Below are 14,432 nucleotides of genomic sequence, written 5' to 3'. Positions count from 1 at the left end.
GAGTAGTCTGTAACAGTTAACATGAGCTACCTTCATATAACATACAAGTCTGCCTCCATGTTTTCCAGAACTAAACAGTTGAGTAGCCTGTAACAGTTAACATCAGCTACCTTCATATAACATACAAGTCTGCCTCCATGTTTTCCAGAACTAAACAGTTGAGTAGTCTGTAACAGTTAACATGAGCTACCTTCATATAACATACAAGTCTGCCTCCATGTTTTCCAGAACTAAACAGTTGAGTAGTCTGTAACAGTTAACATGAGCTACCTTCATATAACATACAAGTCTGCCTCCATGTTTTCCAGAACTAAACAGTTGAGTAGCCTGTAACAGTTAACATGAGCTACCTTCATATAACATACAAGTCTGCCTCCATGTTTTCCAAAACTAAACAGCTGAGTAGCAACCCACTTCTGAGGAAACATGGAGTTTAATACATTTTTAGTTGTCCTAAAATATTAGTGATTATAGCTAAAGTGTATCAAAGGATGGTGTGTCAGGGTAAGAAATTTAATGTGGATAGTTTATTCTGAATGGTATATTCTAAAATATACTCTTAGATAACGGCTTTAAATATACGTGTGTGTAATGGTGCATTCTTGAAATAAGGTTTTTGTGAATTTATGCTGCTATGGGTCTCAATATAGCTTGGTTTTTGTGAATTTATGCTGCTATGGGTCTCAATATAGCTTGGTTTTTGTGAATTTATGCTGCTATGGGTCTCAATATAGCTCGGTCAGTAGAACATTAGCCTCAGGTGCTAGTATCAAACTCTCCATGGACCTATTCTGTGATTGTTTTTTTTTTCATATCCCAAGCAGTACCCCATGACTACAAAGTCCTTGGTATGTGCTGTCCTTTCTGTAGGAAAGCATATACAAAAGATCTCATTTCTGCTAATGGAAAAATGTAGTAGGATTCCTCTACGACTATATATCAGAATTATCAAATGTTTGAGATCAGTAGCTAATGATTAGTAAATCAGTCTGCTCTAGTGGTGTCGTTAAACTAAACAAACTATTCTGAAACATATTTGCCGAATTCAACTTCAGTTCACATTTGCCAAATGACAAATGAAACCCCAGCAATATTACAGAATAATTCTACTGAAACCTAATTGAAGGCAAAACGAAATGATTAACAGTCATATTTCATATACACATGTAGCTACTGGGCAGGGCCAAAAATAGCATTTATTAATTATTTCTATCTACAGTCAAGATGTTTGTTTATAATATAGGGGTGGGATGTAGCCCAGTAGTAAAGCACTCGCTAGGATCATTCCCCATCGGTGCACCCATTGGGCTATTTCTCCTTCCAGACAGTGCACCACAACTGGTATATCAAAGGCCATGGTATGTGTTATCTTGTCTGTGGGTTGGTGCATATAAAAGATCTGTTGCTACTAATTGAAAAATGTAGCAGGTTTCCTCTCTAAGACTATCAAAACTACCAAATGTTTGACATACAAATCAGAAAACACAGGTTTAATTGACATCTTTGAAAATGTACCAATCCCATCAAAACTCTTTTGCCTATTTAATTTATTATTAATTAGAAACAGTCCACTTTTGTAAGGTAATAGATCACAACATCTTATATGACTAACTCATTTATACTGTTCATATAGTTATGAAAAAAAAAGGAATTGAATTAAATAGTAGCTTCTGTAGCCTACACAAACAAACTCATTACGGACATCAGCGAAGTTGGTAAAATTGTCTTGATTAGTTCATAACTGTTAGCCTACAAAGCTTACGTGAGATCCCAAAAAGTGCAAACCTGAAACTTGCTACTTTGTTTAAAAAAGAAATGAAATATAGACAAAGTTAATTCAAAAGTAGACGGAATAATAAAAAGAAAGAAACAAAATGATAATAGGTATGTAGGAATAGGCCTAGGTCTCGCTTACCACCCAAAAAAGTTTCATTTTTTGTACATCTGTTATTTTTCTTCTTCTTCTTTTTTTATCTGTAATGAATGTATTACATGTTTAACGAGTTATTTAAGAAATACAAAATAATATGAGGGATCTAATTCAATCAGTAGTACACACCTGAGATGCTTGGGTCGTAGTTCTAATTAGACCACCTCCTCAGAACCAGTGGGTTTTTCCCATCCCAACTATCCTAATCATGTTCGTTGTAAATAATAAATAATAATGAAATTCAAGACAAGTTGATTCCTACACGTTTAGCTGCACGTTCGTCAAACCATCTAACACTGAAAACGTATCTATAAATGTGTGCATCAAATGATCTGAATAGTATATATTATAATTAAAAAAATTAAATTGTCTGCATCAGTGTATATGTCATAATTATATTTCTGTTACTGCTCCTGAATTTTTTTAATAACTCCATTCCTAAAAGGGAAAAGAAGTCAGACTGCACTAATGAACCAAACAACATAAAACTTGAAGAAAACATTATTGGTTTATTGGTTAATTTTTGCAACATATGTCTCTGCATTTACATGTACCAATTACTTCATAAATTAATAATGCTTGGTTTTCACTCACCTAAGCGAAGTCTGTGTCGTGGCCTTACACCTACCCACTGAGTCGTTAAGCTCGCGCTGGGTGGGAGCCGGTACCGGGATTTAAACTTAAGTTATGTACTTGTTCAACACTAGATATCAGGGCTAGCTGTAACCTACATTTCAACTACAAAATATCCTAGAATCCAATTTAATCATGTGAACATGTGAAGGGACCATGAATACTACTCCAGTAAAGTACTCTTATAACGAACCGGACGGGACCATGAATACTACTCCAGTAAAGTACTCTTATAACGAACAGGAAGGGACCATGAATACTACTCCAGTAAAGTACTCTTATAACGAACCGGACGGGACCATGAATACTACTCCAGTAAAGTACTCTTATAACGAACAGGAAGGGACCATGAATACTACTCCAGTAAAGTACTCTTATAACGAACCGGACGGGACCATGAATACTACTCCAGTAAAGTACTCTTATAACGAACCGGACGGGACCATGAATACTACTCCAGTAAAGTACTCTTATAAAGAACCGGACGGGACCATGAATACTACTCCAGTAAAGTACTCTTATAACGAACCGGACGGGACCATGAATACTACTCCAGTAAAGTACTCTTATAACGAACCGGAAGGGACCATGAATACTACTCCAGTAAAGTACTCTTATAACGAACCGGACGGGACCATGAATACTACTCCAGTAAAGTACTCTTATAACGAACCGGACGGGACCATGAATACTACTCCAGTAAAGTACTCTTATAACGAACCGGACGGGACCATGATAGTTACTTTGTTATAGCAGTAGTTCATTGTACACATTTGAATAAGTTGGTTATTAATGTATAAATACGGGATTTTATGACCAGTGCGTTTTGAGGTGTACGATTTTTTACTCGCCATGGTTTTTGAAAAGCCAAGGACTGCTGGTTGGAACGAGGAAAAAAAATTGGTTCGATCCGGTGTCGCTAGCACCTCAACCGACTGAGCTATATTGCGCCCTTGGGACTACTAGTGCTCCACAACTGGTTTAACAAGGGCTGTAGTAGTTACTGCATTGTCTGTGGGACTACTAGTGCTCCTCAACTGGTTTAACAAGGGCTGTAGTAGTTACTGCGTTGTCTGTGGGACTACTAGTGCTCCACAACTGGTTTAACAAGGGCTGTAGTAGTTACTGCATTGTCTGTGGGACTACTAGTGCTCCACAACTGGTTTAACAAGGGCTGTAGTAGTTACTGCGTTGTCTGTGGGACTACTAGTGCTCCACAGCTGGTTTAACAAGGGCTGTAGTAGTTACTGCATTGTCTGTGGGACTACTAGTGCTCCACAGCTGGTTTAACAAGGGCTGTAGTAGTTACTGCGTTGTCTGTGGGACTACTAGTGCTCCTCAACTGGTTTAACAAGGGCTGTAGTAGTTACTGCGTTGTCTGTGGGACTACTAGTGCTCCACAGCTGGTTTAACAAGGGCTGTAGTAGTTACTGCATTGTCTGTGGGACTACTAGTGCTCCCCAACTGGTTTAACAAGGGCTGTAGTAGTTACTGCATTGTCTGTGGGACTACTAGTGCTCCTCAACTGGTTTAACAAGGGCTGTAGTAGTTACTGCGTTGTCTGTGGGACTACTAGTGCTCCACAGCTGGTTTAACAAGGGCTGTAGTAGTTACTGCATTGTCTGTGGGACTACTAGTGCTCCTCAACTGGTTTAACAAGGGCTGTAGTAGTTACTGCGTTGTCTGTGGGACTACTAGTGCTCCACAGCTGGTTTAACAAGGGCTGTAGTAGTTCCTGCATTGTCTGTGGGACTACTAGTGCTCCACAACTGGTTTAACAAGGGCTGTAGTAGTTACTGCGTTGTCTGTGGGACTACTAGTGCTCCACAACTGGTTTAACAAGGGCTGTAGTAGTTACTGCATTGTCTGTGGGACTACTAGTGCTCCCCAACTGGTTTAACAAGGGCTGTAGTAGTTACTGCGTTGTCTGTGGGACTACTAGTGCTCCTCAACTGGTTTAACAAGGGCTGTAGTAGTTACTGCGTTGTCTGTGGGACTACTAGTGCTCCACAGCTGGTTTAACAAGGGCTGTAGTAGTTACTGCATTGTCTGTGGGACTACTAGTGCTCCACAGCTGGTTTAACAAGGGCTGTAGTAGTTACTGCGTTGTCTGTGGGACTACTAGTGCTCCACAGCTGGTTTAACAAGGGCTGTAGTAGTTACTGCGTTGTCTGTGGGACTACTAGTGCTCCACAACTGGTTTAACAAGGGCTGTAGTAGTTACTGCGTTGTCTGTGGGACTACTAGTGCTCCACAACTGGTTTAACAAGGGCTGTAGTAGTTACTGCGTTGTCTGTGGGACTACTAGTGCTCCTCAACTGGTTTAACAAGGGCTGTAGTAGTTACTGCGTTGTCTGTGGGACTACTAGTGCTCCACAACTGGTTTAACAAGGGCTGTAGTAGTTACTGCGTTGTCTGTGGGACTACTAGTGCTCCACAGCTGGTTTAACAAGGGCTGTAGTAGTTCCTGCATTGTCTGTGGGACTACTAGTGCTCCACAACTGGTTTAACAAGGGCTGTAGTAGTTACTGCATTGTCTGTGGGACTACTAGTGCTCCACAACTGGTTTAACAAGGGCTGTAGTAGTTACTGCATTGTCTGTGGGACGACTAGTGCTCCACAACTGGTTTAACAAGGGCTGTAGTAGTTCCTGCATTGTCTGTGGGACTACTAGTGCTCCACAACTGGTTTAACAAGGGCTGTAGTAGTTCCTGCATTGTCTGTGGGACTACTAGTGCTCCACAACTGGTTTAACAAGGGCTGTAGTAGTTACTGCATTGTCTGTGGGACTACTAGTGCTCCACAACTGGTTTAACAAGGGCTGTAGTAGTTCCTGCATTGTCTGTGGGACTACTAGTGCTCCACAACTGGTTTAACAAGGGCTGTAGTAGCTAGTTACTGCGTTGTCTGTGGGACTACTAGTGCTCCACAACTGGTTTAACAAGGGCTGTAGTAGCTAGTTACTGCGTTGTCTGTGGGACTACTAGTGCTCCACAACTGGTTTAACAAGGGCTGTAGTAGTTCCTGCGTTGTCTGTGGGATAGTGGTTATAAACCATCCCTTGCTGATAATCGAAATGAGCAACCCATAGCGTGACAATCGACAGCAAGTTAATTCGGTCATCTGTGTTTAGTGTGTTCTTAAATGAAGCTTTTCTAGCTTTCTTGTTCCTTCGATCCATAAAAGGCATAATAAAACAATGTGAAATTCATGTAGTCATTTTAATGTCATATTAAGTCTGGTCAATACCTGTGTATACCGTGAGATCTTGTTTTAATGTCCTATTAAGCCCAGTCAGTACCTGTGTGTAGCATGAAATCTTGTTTTATTTAAATTACAATTACCTTAGTTTGTGATCAATATGTGTTTTAAAAAAGAAGCATTACATATTATTTTTATTTTTATTACTGGTATATCTGTGTCTTAAATTGATTGAAATTGCTCAAACAAGAAAATTGTGACATCGTTAATTCGCATAGCATTTATTTAAATTTGTATGGTTTAAATAGCAAATGTTCATAAAAGCAAAAGAAAGTGGAATACATTTGTATATATTGGTGTTTCCAGTTCGGATAATAATTTATCTTTGTTGTATTCAAGTGAGCTGATTGCGAAGTGCCACCTGATGATTAACTCACGTTATAGACTAAAACCGTTATTCATACACGAACCAGGTTAATGGCGAGCTATTGATTTTTTTATAAATGTTAGTTACCTCACTCGGTAAAGACCCAAATACCATGTTAGCCTGTTCTGATGTAATTAACGTAAAGGCAGTATTGATGAAAATATTTGGGTTCATAAAAGTGCAGTGACAGTGTTCTGATAATTTCTAAGAATATCAAACACGTTTATTTAATATTATTAACGACTTCAGTCGCAACACATTTTGGCTTTCTCTGTGTGTCTGTGTGTGTGTGTGGGGGGGGGGGGGGGGTGCGGGAGCGGGATGTAGCCCAGTGGTAAAGAGCTCGCTTGATGCATAGTCAGTTTGGGATCGATCCCCATCAGTGGGCCCATTGGGTTTATATCTCGTTCCAGCCTGTGCACCATGACTGGTATATCAATGGTTGTGGTATGTACTATCCTGTCTGTGGGATGATGCATATAAAAGATACCTTGTTACTAATGGAAAAATGTAGCAGTTCTCCTCTCTTTGAATATGTAAAAATTATCAAATGTTTGACATCCAATAGCCGATGTGCTCTAGTGGTGTTGTTAAACAAAGCAAACTTTTTTCTTTTTGTTCAGCTTTCCTGTTAATTTAATATTATACTCACGGCGAAAGGTGTGTTACAAAGCTATGTAAACATACGTGGTAAATTTAATAGTATCTTCAGGACCACAATGTATGTTTTTATTTTTATTTTTATTTTATGCCTTTGATGCAAATGCTTAAAAACAAAAGAGTAAAAGTCTATATCTTTGTACACACGCGATCAATATTACTTTAATGCATGATTTGACAATTCCATTAGTGTTATAATGTGCTGATGCAGGTTAAGAAGACATCCATAAAGAACATGCGGGGGGGGGGGGGGGGGGGGGGGGGGGTTGGGGGTAATGACTCATTACATATAAAAGTATATGGTAGATAATTGGGATATTGACAGAGTACATCATATACACTTAAAAATATATATCTGATCAGTGTTTCGTAATACAGAGAAACCTGTCTAAGCAAAAAAGTCTGGTTTTAAGAGGTATCTGGTTTAGAGAGGTTTAGAGAGGTTCTGTTCTGTTCTATTTAAAAAGGACACTGAAAAACATTTGGTTTTGAGGGAATTCCGATTTACAAAGGGTCCAGTTTCGAGAGGTTTCTCTGTATAAGGCCTATGTAGTGTTAGGGAATCATAACTTGAATGTGGATCAGTTTCCAGAGGTTTCTCTGTATAAGGCCTATGTAGTGTTAGGGAATCATAACTTGAATGTGGATCAGTTTCCAGAGGTTTCTCTGTATAAGGCCTATGTAGTGTTAGGGAATCATAACTTGAATGTGGATCAGTTTCCAGAGGTTTCTCTGTATAAGGCCTATGTAGTGTTAGGGAATCATAACTTGAATGTGGATCAGTTTCCAGAGGTTTCTCTGTATAAGGCCTATGTAGTGTTAGGGAATCATAACTGAATGTGGATCAGTTTCCAGAGGTTTCTCTGTATAAGGCCTATGCAGTGTTACGGAATCATAACTTGAATGTGGATCAGTTTCCAGAGGTTTCTCTGTATAAGGCCTATGTAGTGTTAGGGAATCATAACTTGAATGTGGATCAGTTTCCAGAGGTTTCTCTGTATAAGGCCTATGCAGTGTTACGGAATCATAACTTGAATGTGGATCAGTTTCCAGAGGTTTCTCTGTATAAGGCCTATGTAGTGTTACGGAATCATAACTTGAATATGGATCAGTTCTTTAAAATGGAGCAGAGAAGTAAACACTCCAGTTGCAGGGGTTGCAGTAATAACATTAAAACATTTCATTTCTTTTATACTATACTTATTTCTGTGCGTTTGTATCCAATTAAGGTTCCAGCATGCTGTCCTGGGCACACACCTCAGCTATTAGGGCTGTCTGTCTGTCCAGGACAGTGGGTTAGTTGTTGGTTGATGTTTAATTTCATTTCAACTTATTTCCGTGCTTATATCCAATTAAGGTTCCAGCACGCTGCCCTGGGCACACACCTCAGCTCTCTGCATGGGCTGTATGTCCAGGACAGAGGGTTAATGGTTAGTGACAGAGAAGTCGGTGCCATGGCCTTACATCTACCAACTAAGTCGTTTAAACTCGCTCTGGGTGGGAGCCGGTACCATGATTTAAACTGAAGTTATGTACTTGTCCATCACTAGATATTGGGGTTAGCTGTAACTAACATTTCAACTACAAAATATCCTAGAATCTAATCATGTGAACATGTTAATGGACCATAAATACAAATACAGTAAAGTACTCTTACAATGAACCAGAAGAGATCATGCTAGTTAGTTCATTATAGCAGTAGTTCATTGTACACAGTTGCATAAGTTGGTTATTAATGTATAGGGAGATAAAACGGGACTTTACGATCAGTTCGTTCTACGCAGTAGTTCATTCTAAACATGTTCGTTATAAGTGTACTTTACTGTAGTTTTATGTATAGTTTACAATTTACAAATGAAGTTTATACCAGTGATATAAACGATGTGTTTGTCGGGTTTCATCTGTTTGTATGCTATACAGTCATTTCCTAGTTGCATTTCTCTTTGTAATCTGGAAATGAAGCCGTAATGGATAATCGGTTGAATTAGTCATTTGGCCAAGGATAAATTAATCATTTGGCCAAGGATAAATTAGTCATTTGGCCAAGGATAAATTTAACATGCACCATGAATATGTAGTAGGGCCTCCACGAGTCCAAAATATTGCACTCGAGTACTCGGGGGTCAAAGTCGACCCGGATGAGACTGAGGAATAAAGTGAAATAGCTTTATGCTTCTTAATTCCAGTGCTGAATATGGATGCCAAATCATGCCACTGGTATTGCATTCCACACATTCGAATTTTGGTTTTTTCTCCATGTCTCGTAGCCATATAATATAAATGATGTTAATTTTTTTTTAAATGAGGGTGCTCTTTGTTGCATGGGTACTCGAGTCCTGTGAATGGACTCTAGTCCTGTGAATGGACTCGAGTCCTGTGAATGGACTCGAGTCCTGTGAATGGACTCTAGTCCTGTGAATGGACTCTAGTCCTGTGAATGGACTCTAGTCCTGTGAATGGACTCGAGTCCTGTGAATGGACTCGAGTCCTGTGAATGGACTCGAGTCCTGTGAATGGACTCGAGTCCTGTGAATGGACTCTAGTCCTGTGAATGGACTCGAGTCCTGTGAATGGACTCTAGTCCTGTGAATGGACTCGAGTCCTGTGAATGGACTCTAGTCCTGTGAATGGACTCTAGTCCTGTGAATGGACTCGAGTCCTGTGAATGGACTCGAGTCCTGTGAATGGACTCTAGTCTTGCTACACTCGGCCCGTACTTGAGTACTCATGGAGACCCTAATATATAGTGAAGTGGGTTTGGCTGTACATTTATAACATTATGACTTTGTATATACTAATTATGTCCTTTAAATTACTTTATATCCGGTTATATTTTATAGGTATTTCTAATAAAACGTATAGTTTGATGTGTGTATATTTTGTCTGATTTTAATTATATATAATATATTTTGTGTGACACTGAATAAATATTTTTTAAACAATTTGGTTTAAATTGTTTTTGTGTTTTTAATTACTTTTTTCTGAATATTGGAAACAAAATTATTTATTGGGATGGTATGGGTGTCAAATACGGTATATCCAATGGGTCATGATTTCATTTTCTTATTTCTTCAACCTGCAGGAAAATTAATCAACAACTAATATAAATAACAGCATTGCGGTATATGGTTTGTGTGGGAACCCTTATTTTTTCAGCAGACATCTGTAGATGGTTATTCGGCATGCTATAGTCAGAAAACTGAAATGAAGGAAGGAAATGGTTTATTTAACGACGCACTTAACACAATGTATGTACGGTTATATGGCGTCAGACATATGATTAAGGACCACAGATTTTGAGAGCGGAAACCCGTTGTCGCCACTTCATGGGCTACTCTTTTTCGATTAGCAGCAAGGGATCTTGTATATGCACCATCCCACAGACAGGGTAGTACATACCAGTCGTGGTGCACTGGCTGCGGAAATAAATATGCTCAGTCACCTTTTTAGGGGAATTTAGTGTGTTATATTGTTGATGGTGAATTTAAAAAAACATTCAAAAGGGCACTGTGACATACCGAGATCCCCCCTTCCCAGGATCAGCCAGTATAGAGGATTATGTTAGTATTGAAGGTTTAAATTTGCTTAGGGACGGGACATGGCACAGTGGTAAAGCATTCACCTGATGCATGGTCAGTCTAGGATCGATCCCTGTTGGTGGACCCATTGGGCTATCTTTTGTCCCAGCCAGTGCACCATGACTGGTATATCAAAAGCCGTGGTATGTGCTATCCTGTCTGTGGGATGGTGCATTTAAAAGATTCCTTGTTACTAATAGAAAAATGTAGCAGGTTTCCTCTCAAAAAACTATGTCAAAACAAATGTTTGACATTCAATAGCCGATGATTAATAAATCAATGTGCTCTAGTGGTGCTGTTAAACAAAACAAAGTTTAACTTTTAAATTTGGTTAACCAAACCATATATATTATCTTATTTCTGTCTGTCAGTGTACATCCATTTTACCTGAGCACAATTCGTCATAATCCCGTCTCAGACAGTTTCATTTTCAAGATACATGTAGCTTGCATCATAACTGGCCATAATTGCAAAATCATCTGGCAGTGTTATTAAAAAAAAAAAAAAAAGTTTAATATTTACTGAGTTACTCGTTTAACAAACTGAATGTCGTAAGCTAGAATCCTATAACTGTAGAATTCTGTAACTATTGATTTGTACACAAAGACATTACTTGCATATATTTAAAACCCAAACCCTTCAAGCATGTACATACAGGTTGACATGCATTAACTCCAATAATGGCATTTTCATAATAGGGTGTTTATATAAGCAGTTTAACGCTGAAATAATGTTAACTTGGTTATTGATGAATTTATCTCGGCGAAATGTTGCTGTAGGCCTATTGTAAAGTAATATTAAATCATATGTTGTGTCATTCTTAGTGTGGCATGTATAGAAAGAAAAAATGTTTTATTTAATGATGCACAACACATTTTATTTACAGTTATATGGCGTCGGACATATAGTTAAGGACCACACACATTGAGAAAGGAAACCTGCTGTCATCACTTCATGGGCTACTCTTTTTTGATTAGCATCAAGGGATCTTTTATATGCACCATCTCATTTGTTCACAAGCTTAATATATATGATATGACATTTCTACATTAAAATATCGGTGAAATACCCACTGGGTTATTTATGCCTCTTGGTATTCCTCCAAGACACAAATAACACTCATTGGCTTCTCGTAACCTTTCTAAGTACGAGTACGGTAGAGTAAGACAAAGACATAATCGAAACTGTATAGCCATGCATATTTTCAAGATGATATATTCAATACTGGCATGGGTTTTTTTGTGTGAACATTTGCTCATATTCTCAAAGCACATTTTGTTACCATGGCAGCCATGTAATATAAAACAAAGCTATGCTAGTAATTAATGTGAAGTCTTATCTCATGTTCTTAAAATACATAGGGTCGAATTTACAAAGCCTAGTTTTTCGTGGGCCTGGAATGTAGAAAATGGACATATCAAAACATCAATTCTATGGTTATAAATACAGGGAAACTCCTCTAAACCGGACAGCAAGTAAAAAGTCCAGTCTTAAAGGCTCAAACCCTAGTTTTAACCCGTAAAAATAGACACTAAGTTTAGTTAATGTACAAACCTATAACTCATTTCGATGCAGTTACTACAGAGTGAAAGAAGATTCTGCGACATTAAAACAATGAAATATCCTCAAAAATAAGACTACATTTCGAATCATTAACCGCTACTTCTCAGATGCACGTGTTTTAAAAAATATGAAAAATGCATTTTGTGGTGTTAGAAGCACCAGGATGACCAGATAATCAAAACAATAAAATATTAAGTAATGTTTGATTTCATTGATCATAAATGGCTCTAATAGTGAAAATATGCTGTAGTGTTTAAAATCTGTGGTACGTCCCCTTTAACAGAAACTGAGCTATGATGAAAAATTGTGGTTAGGGTAAAATATGACTTCAATCAAAGGACGTAATGCAGTTGCTGCTGTATGTTGTAGTTATGATGGAAACTGTTTTTAACAACCTACTGTGTAGGCCTGCAATGTAAAAGAAGAGCACTAAAAAGAAGACCATATTATATATTTTCTGTCAAACCAACAGAGTTATAGAGTTTAAAATGTGTTTTAAAGTTGAATTTTGTGAATATCATTACCAATTCACCAAAATGCTAATTTGAAAACAGTATTGTTAGTGTGTGTATAGCTGTTTTTAAAAATAATTCTGTTTAGCTAAATGTTATTTGAATTTCTACAGACTTTCTGATCAAATTCACCAAATTGCTATTAATGTTTGGCATCTGGCTTATAACCACTACAATATGCATTACCGGTAAACATAGTAAATGTGACTTGGTTTCGAATCAGTTTCTTCAGGCACTCAACACATTTTATTATTATTATATAGTGTCGGACATACGGTTAAGGACCAGACTGATATGAGAGAGGAAACCCGTTGTCGCCACTTCATGGGCTACTCTTTTTGATTAGCAGCAAGGGATCTTTTATATGCACAATCCCATAGACAGGATAGCACATACCACAGCCTTTGATGTACCACTCGTGGTGCACTGGCTGGAGCCCAATGGTCCTACTGATGGGGATCGATCCCAAACTGACCGCACATCAAGCGAGCGCTTTACTACTTAGTTACGGTTACGTCCCGTCCCCAGTTTCTTCAGAGAAAATCTGCTACATTTTCACCTCAGCACTGCCACTGTGGTATGTGCATTTCACCTCAGCACTGCCACTGTGGTATGTGCCATCTGGGGGTTGCGGAGTGCATATATATTGAGAGCCTGATAACCAAAACAGGCTATTCCCACTTATGGTTTTCAGATAATAAACTAGTTTTAATATTTAAACATTCCAGAAATGGACTAGGGGTGAGGCAGAGGTTGGGGGACTGTCCCAAGCAGTGCTCCACAAATGGTAAATAAAAAGCCTTGGTTTGTATTGATTGTTCAGTCACTCAATGGCCGCATCATCCGAAGGACTAATCACAGCGCACCTATGGAACCCAATTGAGAGCCTGATAACCAAAACAGGCTATTCCCACTTATGGTTTTCAGATAATAAACAAGTTTTAATATTTAAACATCATTTCAAGGTGGGTGTCTGTCACAACCAGTGCCCTCTCCCCCCCCCTCCTCCCCAAATGGTACATAAAAGACCTTGACTTGTATCAATTGTTCTGTCACTCAATGGCTGCATCATCTGAAGGACTAATCAGATGGGAGCCCAACAACCACATGCACCTCCAGCAAGGAGGAAAGGTTCCAGCAACCTTTCAATCAACTACAAGTAAGTCAATTCAACCATTTTAGCTCCATTTTCAATGTCAGCGAAGCACTCTAAATAATATGTCAAAATTACTCTCAAGAAAATTCACAACATTTCTATTTGACTTTATTCCTATGGGATATTTGCAAATTCAATAGCACAAAAACCAACCCCCTTGACCCGCTACCAACCCTGGTAGGGCTGTTTGTGCTCTCTTGAACATGCCAGCACGGGTGACCCTGTCTCTCCCTCCACCCCACCCTTTCCTGTCATGGATGAAGAAGCCTGCGAGAGTTGACACCTGCACCCATGACATGCGCCCATGACAGGTGTGTGCTACAACAGTTTGTTCTGAACGTGTACATTAATCATATGACAATGACCATTAACTGTTCTGTTTTTGAAGAAAATACAAAAGCTCTATTCATGATTTTTCAGTAGTTTGGTGGCAGTGGTTTCCTCCCTTGCTCTGTTTGTCAATCTGAGCAGGTCTCTCTCTTTCTCTCGAGTATTACAGGGACATAGCATAGTTTTTAAACACTAAGACATATTTTTTATTATTAGAGCTGTTTTTGGTAACTGATATCATATTTTACTTAGATTTTATTGTTTAGATTATCCATTTCCATACTTTCAAAGTGTTTTTGGTCATCTGAGTGTTTTTAATATCACAAAATGCATTTCTCATATTTTTAAAAACGCACGTGTGTCTGAGAAGTAACAGTTATCGAGTCAAGTTTTAGTCTATTTTTAGAGGGTATTTCACCATTTCAAAGTCACAGACTCATGT

The sequence above is a fragment of the Gigantopelta aegis genome, chromosome 2 (assembly GCF_016097555.1).
Source record: "Gigantopelta aegis isolate Gae_Host chromosome 2, Gae_host_genome, whole genome shotgun sequence".
Lineage (NCBI taxonomy): Eukaryota > Metazoa > Mollusca > Gastropoda > Neomphalida > Peltospiridae > Gigantopelta > Gigantopelta aegis.
This window is presented reverse-complemented; position numbering follows the sequence as displayed.